The following is a 15,491-nucleotide window of genomic DNA, read 5'->3' as shown; positions in this document are numbered from 1 at the left end:
TATACTTAATTTTGTGTGTGTGTGTGTGTGTGTGTGTGTGTGTGTGTGTGTGTTATGGACCTTTTTGACAATGTGGTAAAGTCAATATATTCCTTAGAAAAATGTTTTTCAGCACCCAAAGTAAAGGAAATCAAAATGTTGAAATAAATATGTAATTTTTTTCCTCTTAATATTCACAGATTCACAGATGCCCTGAAGTCTATTCATGGATCCCTTAGTCATCTGTGAATCTCAGGTTAGAAACTATTGATAGATAGTAAGTATTCTTTATATACTTGATTTCCCTGTATGACTACCAATGCCTGGTTCAACCAGGTGGTAGTTGTTATTCTTCTTTTCCCAATTACATGCAAAAACATTTTTTTACATTCTTTTTAAAAATTTGGGTTCCAGATTCTCTCTCTTCCTTCTCCTCCTCCTCAGTGAGTAAACAAGCAATTTGAAATAGTTTATACATGGGCAGTTTTGCAAGACGTATTTCCATATTGGTCATGTTGTGAAAGAAAATATGGATCAAAAACAACTTAAAAAATGAAGTAAAAAAAGAGTATGCTTCGATCTGAATTCAGACTCCATTCGTTCTCTCACTGTAAGTGGATAGCATTTTCAGCATAAGTCCTTTGGAATTGTCTTGAATCTGTGTATTGCAGAAAATAGCTAAGTCATTCACAGTTGAACATTTTATATTGCCATTAGTTTACTTCACTTTGTATCAAATTATGTAAGTCTTTTCAAGTTTTTTGAAATTCTTTGGTAAATAATTTCTTTTAGAAAATAGTATTTCATCATAATCATATTCCACAACTTGTTTGGCCATTCCCCAGTGGATGTGCATCACTTCAGTTTCACATTCTTTGCCACCACAAAAAAAAAGAACTGCTATAAATATTTTTGTACAAATAGGTCTTTTCCCCTTAATTTTTTTTTTATTTGGGATACAGACCTAGTAGTGGTATTACTGGATCAAAGGTATGTACAGTTTTATAGCCATTCGTGCATCTTTCCAAATTTCTCTCCAGAATGGTTGTTCAGTTTACAAGTCCACCAACAGTTCACTGGTGTTTCAATTTTCACGTATCTTCTCTGACAGTTGTCAATTTCTTTTTATCATATTAACCCATCGGGTAAGTGTGAGATGGTACCCTAGAGTTGTTTTAATTTCCGCTTCTCCAATTAATAGTGATTTAGAACATTTTTTCATGACTACAAAGGTAGTTTTGATTTCTTCTGAAAACTGCCTGTTCATATCCTTTGACCATTTTCCAATTGAAAATGTCATGTATTTTTTATAAATTTGACCCCATTTTCTATTTATTTGAGAAATGAAGAGGTCAAATTCTTTAAAGTGATTCTAGCCCACATTTATGAGTTCTCTGCATTGTTTTTGGATTGATGTAATGGATTTGGTGCCACCCACAAACAGGAGGATCTGTAGGACCTCATCATGTGTAGAGAATCCCATCTTAGCTTGGACTCTGTGCTGGATCTCTTCTATGACAATACTGAACTCCTTTGGCATGCACAGCTTTCTGTTTTATACCTCTCCCTATTAATAATGAAAGCATCATCAATTAAGGTTATTTCTGTTATATCTTTCAAAGGCTTTTGCCTTAATAAATTTTAGTCTGGCATGACCTGTTTATATCTATGTTCACACATGTTTTTGGTATTTTTTTCAGTTGTGTCCAACTCTCTGTGACACTTTTTGAGATTTTTTTAAAAAAAGTTTTAAAAAGTTTTTTAAAGTAGACAGTGGAACAATTTGCCATTTCCTTTTCCATCCCATTTTACAGATGAAGAAACTGAGGCAATGATTTTATTATTATTGTTATATTTTTATATATATAATATAAATATATATAATATATAATATTATATATTATATTTATTATTATTAAATGATTTGCCTATATATTCACATAAATATCCACCCAAATCCATATCTACATAACATATGCATATAGCATGTAATAATATATTTTGGGAAAGGATCACTAGCACTAAATGAATTTATATAGTTAATTGATTCTTGAATATCTTGAAAAAAATTGGTCTAAATCTCTCTCTTTTCAGATTGTTATAGCTAAGGACTATACATTTTGTTAACCAGAGCTTTACAGAGTTATAGCCAGGAGCTATTTTATCTATGTAACCTACATTATATTTCTGAAGGAAAATTTCTTGTACCTCATGTGAGAAGCAAAGCTTTTACAACAAAGCAAGCAAACCCATATACATATTGGTTTTTTTTTTTCATTTTTGTGCCAAGTTATGGCTTCTTTGATCTGAAAACAGCAGAGAAGCTGAGTAAAGAAAATTGCCACAATATGCATTCATGAAGGACTGCTATCATCATTCTTGAGGAGAGTTGGCTTAAATTTGAAAATGTGCCTAATTTTTAAAAAATCACATAAATCACTATGAGCTTGACAACACCAATGAACATGGAATTCTTCCTCTTTTTCTTTTTGCACAAGAATTTATGATTGTATCTTTTCTTTCAAGTTTCAGATGAAACCCAGTAGTATAGAAGATGATGATATACCACTGATTACATTAAAATGGCTTAACTTTCACTCATTATAAACCTAGTAAACTAGCTCTTCTTTAATGGTGCTTGCCAACTGAGATGTGTGAAATAAAGGTCAAGACTAGGATCTGCTTTATTAGAAACCATTCCATAAATTACTAAGAAGAGACAAATGTAAGATCCTTTATTAACACATGAGCAGATTGTTTGAGCTCCAATTTAGCTCTGTCTTCCCTGGGAAGTGACTCAATATTAGTGTATTTACATGTATTCACATTTAAGGGCTGGAACAGTCGCAGAGTACAGACATACTTCAGAGATATTGTGGGTTTGGTTCCAGACCACTGCAATAAAGCAAATATTGCAATAAAATGAGTTGCATGATTTTTTGGGGGGGTTTCCCAGTGCATATAAAAGTTATATTTATACTATACTATAGTCTATTAAGTGTGCAGTAGTATTATGTCTAAAAATGTTCATACCTTAATTAAAAATACTTTATTGTTAAAAAAATGCTAAACTATCAGCTGATGAATTGGAGTCTGTTTGCTGGTGGAGGGTATTGTTTTGATATTGATGATAGCTGAGATTAGGATGGTGGTGGCTGAAGGTTGGGGGACTGTATCAGTTTAAAAAAATTTGTTTAAATTTTATTTGGGTAATTTAGAGTATTTTTCCATGGTTACAAGAATCATGTTCTTTCCTTCCCCTTCCCCATATGCCTCCCGTAGCTGATGCACAATTCCACTGGGTTTCATGTGTGTCATTGGTCGAGACTTATTTCCATATTATTGATATTTGCACCAGGGTGATCATTTAGGGTTTATAACCCCAGCCATATCCCCATTGACCCATGGCTATAGCAGTTTTTAAAAATAAGACAACAATGATGTTTGCTGCCCCCCCATTCTGAATACAAGGAAGCAGGAAGTCAGTGATTGCATCTCCAGTTTCTGAAGGTCTATTGATTTAGGGAACTAACTCTAGAGAATGAGGAGAGAAGTTTTACTTGGAAGGTGAAATTATTCTGAGAGACCTAAAGGGGAAAAAGAATACAAGAGTTCTGACTCTACTTGGAAGCCAGAAGAAAATGAAATGAGAATTGACCGTAGATGGCACAGTTCTGACATTGGACCAATTGAGTTGCTTTTCTTGGAGCTTCTCTAGAAAGAATCTGATCTTCTCTATGGATCAGAGCTAAGAACAATTGCTTAATTGGTCTGGTGTTGAAACAAAATGAATCTAAAAAGCCAGATTTAGGTGTTAAAATGGGCTAAAGGGAACCCAGTACTAGGCTTGATTTCCTGTAAATTTACTTCTACATATAACTTCAGTGTGGCACAAAGGTTCTTGGAGGCAATGTCTCTGAGGAAGCTAGACTAACTGCCAAATTGGAAATTCTTGGAGTAAAGACTAAATTATAATGATTAATTATTATTCCTTGAACCCCAATAGGAATGATCTGATGTTATTATAGTCATGTCAAGCTATGCTATATCTTTGGTGGCCTAAATACAGTATAAAACAATGCTGAGATTTTGGGGCACCCTGTAGCAACATTTAGTTTTTGTACTTTTTGATTAAGTGGTTGAGAATGAAATGAGAATGTGTCAAAAGAGAAAAGACTGTCAGTGATCTGACACTCCTAAGAACTCTAGCTTATGGCATGGTACCATTGTTTGGTGGGTTTTTTCCAACCCTTCCTATTAAATTTATTTGAGGAGTTCACAAGAAAAGCTATGGTGGGCTATGCATATGTTCATCTTAGTGGCAGGGGGACCCCTTGGCAGGGCTTTGGGATGTGAAAGTTTGAGAATTACTGAGTAATGCAAAAATGATAGGTTGCATATCTTGCTTGCTCTCCTGATCAAGTACTGTGATATTTACTGTCATATTTCTGCCAAGCAACATGTCAGTGGTCGAAACTCAAGTTGCTTTCTTTGTTCTGGTCTGTGTTTTTTGCTTATGTTTTTCTTTGCTTTTTCCCTAGGGGAAGTTCCGTTTGTAAGACTAGATTGTTGTCTCCATGATATGAATGACAAGAGCGTGTATCTTGGAGACCTACCTCTGCAATCTGTTGAAGTATTTCATTTGTATTTGATTGGACGTAATTTAGCACCATAGATTGAAATCAACTCCAAATCAACCAATTTTAAGGTAAATCAAAGACAGTTTACATTTTTCAGTTCTAAATCAAATCTGAAGGCATCAAGAAGAGATAGCTGTAGGTCTGATAAATTTCCATAAAGTATTCTCTTACCTGGGTATTTTTTTTAGCTATTTTAACAATAAATATGGCATAAACACCTTTGACTGGCCTACAACATTACCTTCCCCCCCCTGTATTAAAGAGTTATATAATGGATATATAAATCTTAGAAATTGCTCCATCCTCAAATATGATCCTTGCATGAAATTTGCTTCCCCTTTCTTCTACTTCCTACTTCTCACATTTACTCTAAATGAAGCAGGAAAAACATTTGCCTATAAATGAAGAATTGGGGATGGAACAGCTAGGAGGTATTGTGGGTAGAATGCTGGGTTTAGAGTCAAGAAGTCTCATCTTCCTGAGTTCAGATCTGGTCTTACCAGCTAGGTGACCCTGGGCAAATCATTTAGCCCTGTTTGCCTCAGTTTATTCATCTCTAAAATAAGCTGGAGAAAGAAATGGCAAATCACCTCAATATCTCTGCCAAGAAAATCCCACATGGGGTCATGAAGAGTTGGATACAACTGAAAAATGATAGCATAAAATGATAACACACAGCATAAATGTAGAGATTTGGATTCTCGTTAGAGTTCTTGCACCAATTCTGTGAGACCTTTGGCAAGCCACTCCTTGGGTTTCAGGGGAGGAGGGAGGTTGGATTAAATGGCTTCTAATTTAGGTCCTTCTTAGATGTAAACTTCTCTGATTTAAAAAGGGACCCTTTCAGGCAAGATGAAAAATTAGACGTGGAATGTGCCTGAGGCCACTGTTGGCCAACGTGGAGGAGGCTGGTGAAATATTATTTTCCCTCTCCTTCCTTCAATCCTACCACAAGCCACCTATTGTTTCCTATAGGGTGTGGAGATTTTACAGATCCCTGTAGAGGTTAGAGAAGATTAGGTTCTGTGGTGGCTTAACTGGTTTTCATTTAGGCCTAACCACAGTTAGGAATATTTTGATTTTTTTTTCTGCCTGGCCCCAGATGATAGAACTGGGAGGAAGTAAGAGGTAGGAACTGTACTGAGACAAATTTTAACTCCAGACTTTGAAGGAAATAATTCCTAACAATTGGAGTTTCCCAAAGTGAAATAGACTGAATTGGGAGATAGTGAGTTCCCCATCACTAGAGGCCTTCAAACAATCTGAATGACTGATATGGAAGCAAGAATTGTTGTCCAGGTCTAGGTGAGACACAATGACCTCTGAAATTCCTTACAACTTGGAGACAATCAATCAATAAACATTCATTAAGCATCTCCTATGCATCAGGTACCATGTTTAGTGCTAGGGATAGAAAAGGAGGCAACAGACCATCCTTGCCCTCAAGGAGCTTATAGTCTGATGGGGGAGACAATATACAAATGAGCTCTTTATAGGATAAATGATTTCATAACTTATTTTGTCCTCAAAATAAAGATGCTGCTGCTAACATTTCATTAGTAAGGGGAGCTCTTTGTGTTATTTTCTTAGTTGCAGGGATGAACCTGTGCTTATCCATCCACATCTCTCATGCTCTCTTTCTTATGATTAAGCATACTCATTGCAGTTGGCTGGCCAGGGTGAGGAGTCAGTAGTCAATAACCAGGGAATTTAGCAAATAGATGCAGCTCATACATGAATTGATCCCATGACTGTGCTCCAAACAGCTGGACTAATTGGAGCACAGGCAGTGTGGTGAAATGGAAAGAATGCTGATTTTGGAGTGAGGGAACTTGGGTTCAAATCTTAGCTCTACCACTTACTAACCTGGGAAAACTCAGCTTGCATCACTACAAAATGGGAAATTTGGACTAGATCATACTTTCCAGCTCTTAATCTATGAATCTATGCACCCATGAAAGCTGTGCTCTTCTCCAGAGCAACATATGATCATCACGTTGGCAAAGAAATTACTACAGATTTCAGCCCCTCCATATCTAGATAGTCTTTATGAGTTTTTCCTAAAGAGGTTTGTCATCTAGTAACTAACCTCATGAGGGTTTTGTAACAGGCATTCTCTGAGGGATTAGGATTGTTCCTGTGAGTCCTAAGAGACTTCTTGTTGCCTCCAAACCCTTCACCAACTTACCTGGAAATAATTTTCCAGTAATTGGGATAATCATTTATATGTTTGAAATCATTATAGGATTTAGTTTAATCTCTATTTATATAGTTCTCTATCTTTCTATCTATTCCTATCTCTCTATCTCTTTATCCATGTCTGTCTTTAAACTTATCTCTATCATGTTTATATTGCTACCCAAGAAAAAGAAGAGAACTAGCTCCATCAGAGCTAGTTCAACTTGCATCTCTGATCTTTACTTCTAGTAACTAATGGATCTCACTAAATTTAACTAGCTGGTCCTTGGAGGCAAAGTGATGATCCATCTATGGGCTAATGCTTGACAGGATTACAATTCAGATTGCATCTCTGATCTTTGCTCCTTGTGAGACCTGAAACAATTCACTTAATTTTCTTGGAACTCTATTTCCTCATCTGTAAAATGAAGGGCTTGACCTAGAGGACCTTTAAGGTGTTTTCCAACTCTAGTTTCATGTTTCTATAACCTTATGGAACATACATTTATGTCTATAAATATAAATGAATACACATGAATTTTCATGTGGGGTGTATGTGTATTGTGGAAGAGGGCATGAAGGAAGAGAGACTTTCAAGCATGCAAAACAAAGTAAAGGACCTCAGCTGTCAATCAAAAAAGAACATTCCAAATAGAATGTTCCCAGGAAAGACAGTTGGAGAGAGCCAGCCAGGCTGAAGAAGGAAGAAGCTGGGAACAGGTCCCCTGGTAGCTTCTGTCCCAGGCTGAAGGACCCTTGGGAGGGCTTTGGAGCTAGGATGAGAAGAAATTAACTTTTGTTGGTGGCTTTGTGTGATTAGAAGAAGACAGAAGATAATCAGTTGTCCTTCATAACTCCCTGACAGACGTGTCACAGTTGTGACAGGATTGACATTTCCCAAAGTCCTCCTAATCCTCCTTATAGATTAGGGAAAACCTCATCCCTCACCTCATCTTCCATCCTTGTCCTCTCCAATAAGCTTCCTTACTTGAGAGAGAGAACAAGAGTATCTTCTCTAAACCTCACAGTTCACCTTTGAATTACTTAGAAGGGTGGCTGACTAATGGGGGGGGGAAGGGAGGCAGAAGGGCATGGGGTGGAAAACTGGGAGGTGAAGAGTGGGGTAGGAAATATCTTGATCTATTAGTCATCAGTAGTGATCAATAGGCAACCCCAGAGTATCCCCTCTAGTAGTATCTCTCAATCTCTCAGAAGTATTTCTATCTCCATTACAACTAGGCACCTTCAGGTTTCCCCTAGTATCTCTCTAGTCACTGCCAGAGTATCTCAGTTATTACAACTAGAAATATCTCCACAGATTATATTTCTACTACAATTGACACCTTGAAGTTTGACTGAATCTCACAATCCTTTGAAAGGCAGAGTAGAAAAGAGTAAAGATTTTTAAACAAGTTGTTTTTGGAGTTGTGGTCATTGCTGTCACCACTTGTTTCTGGGTCTACCACATACTGTACAGCAGAATGACCCATAGGATCATGGACTCTATTGATTATATAGGCAACATAACAATTCCTGTTTTGCAGTTGCCATTCCAAACAGACTCTGTAGTCTGGCAGGTCCTAGCTCAAGTGTATGTGATTTTAATGGCTATCCTTCAAACTCTAACGCAAGTGAAGAAGATCTTTAGATCTGTGATTTCCCTTAAGGCAGAAAAGATATTGGCTATTGATAACAACCTGGAAAGCATGATTAAGGCTGTGTTTGAGGAATTGATTAAGGAGAAAGGGCTAGATCAGGTTATGGGCAAGGACAATGGACAGGCTGACAGTGTCTCTGAAGAAAAGACAGCTAAAGTCACTGATAAGGGAAATGAAGGTGACAAGGACACTGTGTCTGCTGGTGAACCTGAGAAAATCTGTCCATTGAAAGAGGTCACCAAATTATCCAGTAATGCTGGTGTATTACACTCCAAAACCCATAGGCAATTCACCTCACAGGAACTTGAATCTATAAAAAGCCATTTCCCAAAATTTGTAGAAAATTGGGGTGTATGGGGTGCTCAGGGAGGAGTAATATCTTTGGAATAGAGGGCTTGTCGTGCCCTCCCAGGGCAGCTCTCCAGTCTCTGATCCTCACCTGACACCCAGCTCTCACTTGTGGCTCCCAGTAGCTGCTAGCATGTGGCAGTGGCCACAATCCGGGCAACGGCTTCGACAGGCCGGCTAAACCTTGTGAGGGTAGCCATCGGGTCATCGACCCCTGGTGAACCAGGGCTTTGCTCACCCAGCATGTGAAGACTGCTTCGGCGGAACAGGCAGAAGAAACCAACAAGAAGGTTCAACGGCTGAGATGGCGACGCAGCAAAGCACTGTGGAGTGCTTAGGGCGTGTTGGAGCACAAAAGACAACATGGCCATCCAGTGCAGCTGAGGAAGTCTCCAGGTGGCATGGGGTGTAAAACTGGGAGGTGAAGGGTGGAGGGTAGGAAATATCTTGATCTATTAGCCATCAGTAGTGATCAACAGGCAACCCCAGAGTATCCCCTGGAGTAGTATCTCTCAATCTCTCAGAAGTATCTCTATTTCCATTATAACTATGCACTTTCAGGTTTTCCCTAGTATCTCTAGTCAAGTCAGAGTATCTCATTTATTACAACTAGAAATATCTCCACAGAGTATATTTCTAATACAATATATATGCACAAGTATGGATGTATTTGTATGGATGTACAAGGCACCTTGTCTAAACTGCTTATTTCTCACTCTGGCCAACCATCTGGTAAAAGTATGTCCTTAACAGGGAGAACATTTCAGATTTAGGTGGATCAGTATCAATCCATATATAGACATACATGTTGATTTCTGTTATCCTATCTACCAACTTGCTATCTTTCTATCTATCCATCCTTCCATATTGTTTTTTTTTTCTTGAAGAGGGTACCTAGGTTAATGGAAAGCAAGGGGAACAGATTGTGAAAGTGGTAACTTTGAGATATTATTCCTGATGATAAAAGGAATCAAAAAGAAAATAGAAACTTTGCTAATTAAATTTTTGCTAAATATACTTGGTTTTAGATGACTAAACACATTGCTTGGCTTTTCAGAACTCTTTGATAAACTCCTGGTTGCTTCATTATAATTATAGCTCTGCAGAGAAGTTATTCATGAAATGACATTTGGAAAGGAAAAGAATAGAATCTGGTCACTCAATTATGAGCCCTTAACGCTTTACAATTATACTCCATAAATATATGCACAAAACATGTATACATTTATAATAATATGCATGCCTAAATATGATTTAATCTATGTATTTTCTGTGTACTGATCTATATATGCATGTATATATACACCAACATATGTATGTGAAATACATTTGTACATACCCATCATATATGTTCATGAATATCCTGCTCACTGATGGAGGGAAAGCTTTGCCACAGCTCACTAAACTGTAATCCTGTCAAGCATTAGCCCAGAGATGGATCATCACTTTGCCTCCAAGGACCAGCTGGTTAAATTTACTGAGATCCATCACGAGGTTAGTTAGTAGATGGGAAACCTCTTTAGGAAAAACTCATAAAGACTATCTAGATATGGAGGAGCTGAAATCTGTATCAGCAGAGAGATCATACACACCACACCACACATAATTATTCTGCCATCTTGTCTACATCTTCCCATTTTTTCCTGTAAGGGCACTGTGAGAGTTTTTGTCAAAGACCTAATTGAAATTCAAGTCTAATTTGTTTCTTTGCTCCAATTAGTCACTCAACAAGCAATTATTAAATACTGACCGTGTGTCAGGTGTGCTAAATTCTGGTGATTCAAAGAAAGATAAAAACAGATCGTCCTTTAGGAGCTTGCATTATATTAGGGAAGACAACTTGTAAAGAACTATGTGATACAAAATATATCCACAATAAATGGGAGATAATCTCAGAGGGGAAGACCCTAGTAGAGGAAAGGATGGGAAAAGCCTCCATGAAGAAGTTGAAATTGAAGCTACATATTGAAAATCAGGAAATTAAGAGGTAGAGAAGAGGATGAAGAACATTCTAAGCATTGGGAACATCCAGTATATAGGCACAGTGATGGAGTGTCTAGTTCAAAAAAGAAGTAGGACAGTGATATTTGATCATAAAGTACATTTTTGACTTTCCATCATTTTAGTTGTGTTGCACTCTTTGTTTTCCCATTTGGGATTTTTTTTGAAGTGGTTTGCTTTTTCCTTTTCCAGCTTATTTGACAGATGAGGAAACTGAGTGAAACAGTTAAATGACTTTCCCAGAGTCACCCAGCTAGTAAGTGTCTGAGACCAGATTTGAACTCGGGAAGATGAGTCTTCTTGACTCCAGGTCTAGCACTCTCTCCACTGTGCCAATATAGAGTTACAGGAAAGTGTAAGAAGATTGGAAGAGTAGGTAGGGACCAGGTTATAGAGTTTAAAATGCCAAACAGTTGATCCTGAAGGTAACTGGGAGCTCCTGGAGTTTATTGAAGAGAGGCATAACAGGGTCAGACCTATATTTTAAGAAAATTTAGACCTAAAAGCATTTCTTTGTTCTAATGTGAAAGTAGAGAGAAAGTTGGACTTTGAGTAAAAAGAGAAGTGGGTTTGAAGACTTCCTTTGGTACTTTGTTTAACCTCTATCAAGCTCAGTTTTCTGATTTATAAAATTGAAATTTATATAAAATTTATAATAATATAATATAATAATATATAATATAATTTAATATATAATGTTTAATATAATGTATATAATATAAAACATATATAATTATATAAATTATATACAATTATATACCATTTATGAAATTGGAAGCTGTAGAACCTACCTGACAGTGCTACTGTGCTGATAAAATGGGATGTAAAGAGCTTTGTAAAGCTCACAGGGTTCTATGCATGTCAGCTGCTATCTAAATTTGGCAGCAGTTTCTGAAGTATATTTTGAAAATATGATAAAATATTATTTTGTTATTGATTTGTTTTCAGATATGTTTATAGGGATTTTATCTACTAGTGGGGGCCAGCTAGATGGCTCAATGGATTGAGAGTCAGCACTAGAGATGGGAACTCCTGGGTTCAAATTTGGCCTCAGACACTTCCTAGCTGTGTGACCCTGGGCAAGTCACTTAACCCCCATTGCCTAGCCCTTACTGCTCTTCTGCTTTAGAACCAATATACAGTATTGATTCTAAGGTGGAGGGTAAGGTTTTAGAAAAAGAAATTATATATGTATATATCTGACATATCTATCTGACTAGGTTTTAAGCATCTTGAGGTACTTGATATCATTATAGGGTCCCTACTAAATGCCTTGCACAGAGTAGACCCTCCATGATCACTTAGCCTCCCTGGAAGTTCTTTCTTTCATCTGCAGAACAAATTAGTTAGAATTAGATGACTCTAAAAACATTTTCCCACACTAATATTTAGTCTGAGAGCCAGAGGCTCTCTAAGAGAATAGCTAGTATTTGTCAAAAGACTTAATAACAACCATCCCCATTTGTATAATATTTTGAGGTTTAAACACTGCTTTATATTATTAGTCCTCTTGTACAAGTGAGGAAACTGAGTCTTAGAGAATGATTTGCCCATCGCCACACAGAAAGTGTCCCAGGTAGGACCAGAGCCCCAAACCTCTGCCTCTAAGTCTCAATGATCAAATGAGGCCAGAAGTGAAGAGAAAAATCAGAACTGAGGGCCTTTAAATGTTGTCCCATTCCCTCAGGATCTCATGGGGCAGCTATGTGGCATAGCAGATAGTATATCAGACTTGGAGTCAGATTCATCTTCTATAGTTCGATATTGGCCTCAGACACTTACTAGTTGGGTGACCCTGGGCAAGTCACTTAACTCAGTTGGCTGTTTCCTCATCTGCAAAATGAGCTGGAGAAGGAAATGGCAAAGTACTTTAGTGTGAGAATTTATTTTTCCTCTACTGTTTTCAATCTTATATCAAGGCTCTGAGTAGAAAGACCCTAATCTCTGTATATTAGGGAGAATTCCTGAGTCAAAGACTTGGATCTTAGGTACCGTCCACTCTACAGATTTTTGCGTTTTCTTTTGTTCTTAGAATTGTGTTCATTTCACAAAATTTGGCTAATATGAGAGAATTCCTGAGTCAAAGACTTGGATCTTAGGTACCGTCCACTCTACAGATTTTTGCGTTTTCTTTTGTTCTTAGAATTGTGTTCATTTCACAAAATTTGGCTAATATGGCAAAGCAGAAGGGCTGAGAGTTTGATGGCTCATCTCCTAAAAAGTTATTTGCCAGTTAGAAATTTCTTGGGATGTTGAAGAGAGAAGCTAAAAAAGTGTATATATATAACTGATCCAGGACCTTGGAGGATTTTGGTCTAGAGAGGACCAATGACCTGTCACTCTATTGGTTATGATGCTGGCCTCATCGATAAAATGATATTCTTACTCCAAATCAGTCTCTTAATTGGGGTCATGAAGAGTCAGACAGGACTGAACAACAGTGACAGGATCTTCTTCTTGGTCTTGTTTGTCAATGGGTAGTAATTAATTAAGCAATTAGAATGCCTACCACTAATTAGGTAGTTTCTACTTCATTCTTTCTAGAGGACAAAATACCTTAATGTAGTCAAGAAATAAAAACTTAAGAAATTAAGATATGAAGTCACTCTCCCTGGGTCACTGTGTTGTTGAGGCAGAGGGACTTGCATAGCTCAGAGAAACTATAGAAGCTGTGCCATTGAGGGTTACCCAAGACAGATAGGTCATAGTGGACATTTCTGAGAAAAGGTGATCTGCTGGAGAAGAAAATGGCAAACCACTTCCATATCTTTGCCAAGAAAGCCTCACGGGCAGCATTAAAATGATAAAAAGATATTATGGTCCATGGGGTCAAGATAACAGCATCAACAAAGGAATGAAGCTGATGGTGGGAATCCCAGGCATTGTCATAGGTGCTAGATGATGCTCTTAGCCATCCAACAATCCAGGAAAATCCTGAGGCACTGATGTCAAAGAATGTTATCTGTCTCCTGAGAAAGAACTGTGGGAGTCAGAATACAGGTCAAAGATTTTTCACATTAGTTTACTTAGGGTTTTGGTTTTATATGATTATCCTTTTACAAATATGAACAATTACATGATAATCAAATTGCTTTCCAGCTGTGGGAAGGGGGAAGGAGGGAGGGATGGGAAGAAAGGAAACAATTTGGAAAGCGTGGAAATTTGCTATTATATGTTATTGATAAAATAAAATATCTTTACAAAAAATGTTGCTGAGAGGTATTCTTAGGGAGATTATACTTCTTTGAGCTCTCATTTTACTTGATAAATAAAAAAGACCTACTTTGTCTTTGAGTCCCCAAAATATAAACAGAGAGGCACTTAAGAAGAAGAGTGAGAGGGAAAAGAGTAGTCTATGAAATTATCACTACCAAGACATCAGAAATAATTCTCAAAACAAAACAAAACAAATTTCTGAAAAAAAAAAACAAACAAGAATGCCTCTGCGTTTGACATTTACACTCTATTCTAAGGAGCAAATTGACAGCCTCATTCAACCCTAGATATCCCCCGGATTTTCTACCAGTTCATTAGTGGTTACGGGAGTTTGGGGGGACTGAATTGATCCACAATGTTGTACTGTGGGCAGGAAGTGGAGTTATGAGGCTAGATCTAACAGGGAAGCAGGTTTTGTGAAGGGTGAGTCAGCTGGAGATATCCTGGACCCAGCAAGCCTCCTGGATCCTGAGCTAATTCAGCAGGAAGCATGTCTGCTGGAGGCATTTTAACTCTGTCACTGGAGCTTCTAAAAATATGTTAAAAATCAGTCTATTCTTCATAGATCTTCTCTGGAAATAGCATTTTAATCTTCCAATGTGCCACCATCCTACAAATGGGACCTCTCCTTTTGACGTCTGCTTCTCATTAGTAATTGCTGGGAAATTAGCTGTCCTCTGACAGCTGGTTGGTATCTCAAGGGAAAGGAAGGGGTTGGCAAGGAGGATAGAAAAAAAAAAAACATGAGCTCAACAATATGCCAACCCTTGGAATCATCGAAGAGCAGCTGGAAATACCTATGCTAACCAGAACATCTGCAAAGCTTGCTAGCTTTCTGCTGTCTTGCAGTGCTGTTACATATCACCACCATGGAGAGTTTGTCATCTGGCTCTGGGGCCATGACTTCTGTTATGTCTCCAAGTCAGTTTGAAATAAGAACTGAGCAGCTTGGAGTACTTAAGTGGAACTCTGGTAGGTCCTTTGAGTTGACTCCTCAGAGTGTATCTTGGGAGAGTGAAACCCTCCTTTTCCTTTAGTCTTGATTTCCCAGCCTGTGTCCTCAGGGTAGATACTCAGTTCCCCACCATGGCCAAAAAAAGATGGTGGCCTGTTTTGATGGGAACCTTTTATCTGGAGATGAGAATGACTTAAGTGGCCCCTTGAGAGAGGAAACAAAAAGCTGGACAATGTCAGACCTGGAAGAGTTATAGGTTCAAGAAGTTTATACTATTCTTATGAATTTCTCTCTTTCAGTTGCAGATACCCTTCCCATCACTCAGGTTCATGTTATCCTCAACTCCCCAGTCTCATTCACCCCATATATACAATCAATTGCTTAACATTTTTTACTTCCATGAACCTCTTTTGCATCCATCTCTTTCTCTCTACTCATAAGGCTACCACCCTGGTGCTAGCTGACATAATTTATCACCTAGATTATTGCAATCACATCTACCTCATCTTTCTTCAA

At 37.7% G+C, this 15,491-nt stretch overlaps 1 long non-coding RNA gene across 3 annotated transcripts in view; it reads left to right on the top strand.

Annotated features, from left to right (window-relative positions):
- The window catches only part of LOC103093123 (uncharacterized), an 83,869-nt gene that overhangs the window by 22,340 nt on the left and 46,038 nt on the right, over window positions 1-15,491 (top strand). For 2 of the 3 annotated variants that reach the window (XR_008917873.1, XR_008917871.1), the window contains 3 exons: window positions 180-256; window positions 394-589; window positions 4,521-7,839. This is a non-coding gene — a long non-coding RNA (uncharacterized LOC103093123). Of the gene's footprint in view, window positions 1-179; window positions 257-393; window positions 590-4,520; window positions 7,840-15,491 lie in introns of those variants that run through there. The other variant, XR_008917872.1, reaches the window with a different exon arrangement.

The sequence above is a fragment of the Monodelphis domestica genome, chromosome 3 (assembly GCF_027887165.1).
Source record: "Monodelphis domestica isolate mMonDom1 chromosome 3, mMonDom1.pri, whole genome shotgun sequence".
Lineage (NCBI taxonomy): Eukaryota > Metazoa > Chordata > Mammalia > Didelphimorphia > Didelphidae > Monodelphis > Monodelphis domestica.
Note: the sequence above shows the minus strand (reverse complement) of the source record. Positions and strands in the feature narration are given on the sequence as shown.